Genomic DNA, 4,239 nt, shown 5'->3' on the forward strand with positions numbered 1-4,239 from the left:
TCACAATGTACTTGGTTATTTCTAAGGAAAAATTCTTCAGATGTTTTCCATGTATTCCACTAGTTTTATGCTGAAATCAAAACCCAATTTTACACTTTCCTTTACGCACTGATAATGCTCGTTGTCATACGGTGAACTGACTTGGGGTGTTTTGCTTTTTATCGCAATGTCGCGGATAGCAAGAGTCGCCACCGACTTTTCTTTTATCCAATAAGGAAAGGTGGAAAAGAACAGGAAAGACCTCAATAGATTTTGGGTTCGGGAGGTACATTATACAAAGGGAAGGTGTTAGCACCCTTTGTATCCATGGTTATCCATGGGCTCTTAATTACTGGATCACTTATATTTTTGTCTGAAAAGTGTCGGTGAATTGCTTAAAAAATGTTTGAAAGAGAGTTTAACTTTGTAATGATTCTCGTATGAATGTATACAAAGTATTTATCTCATTTGATTTTGAAAATGGTTTAGAAAAATATAACTCGGTAATGATTCTAGTATGAATGTATACCAAGTGGTGATTTTCTAGGATTTGTAAAGTGTAAAGTGTGAGGGGTGGAAAATGTTTTAGGTTATGATCCAGTAATTGAGAGTTATACCTTCCTGAGGTCGTTATGGGCATTTCCTATCCTTATGAGGGTAAAACTGTCCTTACTATTGAGAAGTAAGTAATCTTACCCTTTGGATGTTTAAGGGTCACCGTAGGGTCATCGATAGGTCATTGAAGGCAACAGTTGTAAGGATACCTTAGCATTCGAAGGGACGATCATCATTTAACCGTAGGCTACACCGAAGGGTCATCGAGGGACAAAATCGTATTTTCGAAGGCAACATCCGAGGGACCATGATTTATTTTATGATGATTTAATCGAAGGGTCTTTGCTAAGTGTATCCCTACATTCGCGGGACATGACCGTAATACCGTAATATCATAAGGCAAAAGAGGGGTCCAAGATCACATATTTAAAGGCCACATTTTAAAGTTAATTAGGTGATTAGGGTGAATCTCCACATTAAAATCAATACATTAAAATTAATACATTAAAATTAATACATTAAAATTAACACATTAAAATTAACACATTAAAATTAATTAAGCAATTTAGGGTGAGTCTCCCCAAGGGTATCCCACAAATAAAGTGGAAGACCTAAACGGCGATCTTCTTTCTGGGACATATGAAGCTTTGCAAAATTCAACAAACGGGTTAGCATACCAAATCCGGGTGCAATCGAGGATTACACCGTAAAAGAAAAACAGCAGCAAGAAAACAGTGTATAATTAACATAGAATCGACCAGATACGCATAAGACATAACAAACAAAATATTGGCGGCTGCCCTTGTTCGCCTCTGCTTCGCCTAGCGAAGGTCTAGCGAACACTCGCTGCGTGCTCGCTTAGCGATGTGCTAGCGAGCAGCTGCGGGTTTTGAATTTCAGAACAGTATGACTTCAACCTGCAGCATGGCTTATGGCATCCAACACATAATTATATGGTTCAGCATTCACAATATCCAGGCACACTTAAATTCACATGCAAAACCTCAACTATGTTTATGAATTCAATTATATTATCACATGCAAGTTAAGAACATAAAGCGGTATCACATGCAAATTAAGAAAATAACATGATAATAGTAATGCAAACCTGTTTGCAATCGAATTGCAACCTTGAATTGGCGAGCCGGATTGAGTTGGGCGGCGGTAGCTTCGGGGCGGGGAAGCGGCCTTCAGGGTTTCTTCACTCGGAACTCTCTAAAGTAGCCTCCCGGGTTTCCGTGCCAGGGTTTCCGTCCGTCTTCCTCTGTTTTTTCCTCCTCCCTTTCATTACTGAAGTGCTGGTATTTATAACGCCCTTTTTCATGACCTAATGGGCTCAGAACGAAGCCCGAAATTTTTTGTTGTCTGTCAGCTTCGCTAGGCGAGCTGGTAGCGAACGCGTAGCGAACGTTCGCTAGGCGAGCGCGTAGCGAACGTAACGTTCGCTAGGCGAGCGCGTAGCGAACAGGCCAGTTTGGGCCATTTTCTGGATTGGGCCATTCGTGAGCTGGGCCTTGGTTCCTTTAAGAGCAGTGTCATAAAAATGAGTAGGAATGCCTTGAAAAAATGTCTTGAAATATTAATGGGCAAATTTTGGGGTATGACAGCTGCCCCTGTTCAATATTCTTGAACCGAGAGAGTTAGAATGGTGTGTACGCCATTCGTGGTCTGGAGGTGGAAGATTATTGAACACTAGAATGCCCCAAAAATTTGCTCTTGCTAATCACAGGTTAGTCTTGATGGAGATGGGCTTAAAGATGCCATCCAGAGAATTTGATGATGAGAGCTTCCAGATTGTGTCGTACGTTAGACGATGTCTGAAGACATGGATGTCATACCGGGTCATACGCTAGACCGTATAGTGAATCATCCATCATGCTGTTGACTTCGCTGGGGAGTCAGAGTATGCTATATACTGCTGGGGATAAGGGATCAGAATGGATCATATACTGGACCATATCTGAGTACCAGAGTGAGCTGTTCGTTAGACGGATGACTTTGATGGGGATGAAAGATCAGAATGGATCGTACGCTAGATCGTTTCTGAGTTGCAGAATGAGCCGTCCGTTAGGCTGAATCTGCTTGAAGAGGGAGTAGTCGTATACCAGACTACCATTCAGAAATGTACCTGTCCGAAGGTAGCATCTGAGTAAAGGGGGTAACCGTATACCAGACTACCATTCAGGAATGTACCTGTCCGAAGGTAGCACCTGAGTAAAGGGGGTAGCCGTATACCAGACTACCATTCAGGAATGTACCTGTCCGAAGGTAGCACCTGAGCAAGGGGAGTAGCCGTATACCAGACTACCATTCAGGAATGTACCTGTCCGAAGGTAGCACCTGAGCAAGGGGAGTAGCCGTATACCAGACTACCATTCAGGAATGTACCTGTCCGAAGGTAGCACCTGAGCAAGGGGAGTAGCCGTATACCGGACTACCATTCAGGAATGTACCTGTCCGAAGGTAGCACCTGAGCAAGGGAAATAGCCGTATACCAGACTACCATTCAGGAATGTACCTGTCCGAAGGTAGCACCTGAGCAAGGGGAGTAGCCGTATACCGGACTACCATTCAGGAATGTACCTGTCCAAAGGTAGCACCTGAGCAAGGGAAGTAGCCGTATACCAGACTACCATTCAGGAATGTACCTGTCCGAAGGTAGCACCTGAGCAAGGGAAGTAGCCGTATACCAGACTACCATTCAGGAATGTACCTGTCCGAAGGTAGCACCTGAGCAAGGGAAGTAGCCGTATACCAGACTACCATTCAGGAATATACCTGTCCGAAGGTAGCACCTGAGCAAGGGAAGTAGCCGTATACCAGACTACCATTCAAGAATGTACCTGTCCGAAGGTAGCACCTGAGCAAGGGAAGTAGCCGTATACCAGACTACCATTCAGGAATGTACCTGTCCGAAGGTAGCACCTGAGCAAGGGGAGTAGCCGTATACCAGACTACCATTCAGGAATGTACCTGTCCGAAGGTAGCACCTGAGCAAGGGAAGTAGCCGTATACCAGACTACCATTCAGGAATGTACCTGTCCGAAGGTAGCACCTGAGCAAGGGAAGTAGCCGTATACCAGACTACCATTCAGGAATGTACCTGTCCGAAGGTAGAATCTGAGGAGATAAAGGTCTAACTTGGTCGTACATTAGACTGTATTTGAGTGGTATTTGAAGATTTGAAGGTCTAACTTGGTCGTACATTAGACTGTATTTGATGACTGGAAGGTCTAACTTGGTCGTACATTAGACTGTATTTGCAGAATCTGACTTGAAGGTCTAACTTGGTCGTACATTAGACTGTAGCTGATGACTTGAGTGGTTGAAGGTCAGAATGGATCGTACGCTAGATCGTATCTGAGTTGTTGAAGGTCAGAATGGATCGTACGCTAGATCGTATCTGAGTTGAAGGGGTCATATGTTGAGCTGAATCAGAATGAACCGTACGCTAGGCTATATCTGCTAGTATTTGTATATGTTGTATTGGCAATGAATGTCTGGGGTGAGCTTATAGATGCCCTCGTTAGGATGATGTCAGAATGAATGTTGACATGGAGTATATCTGAAAGATGTAGTTGAATCCTGAATGTAATTGATAAGGATGCCCGTCTGAATGGACCTTTGTTTTGATTGTATCAAGAGGATAATTAACCTGAAAAATAAAGTTAGCTTCATGCCATGTCATGATGCATGAGATGCAAA

The sequence above is a fragment of the Lathyrus oleraceus genome, chromosome 6, assembly GCF_024323335.1.
Source record: "Lathyrus oleraceus cultivar Zhongwan6 chromosome 6, CAAS_Psat_ZW6_1.0, whole genome shotgun sequence".
Taxonomy (NCBI): Eukaryota; Viridiplantae; Streptophyta; class Magnoliopsida; order Fabales; family Fabaceae; genus Lathyrus; species Lathyrus oleraceus.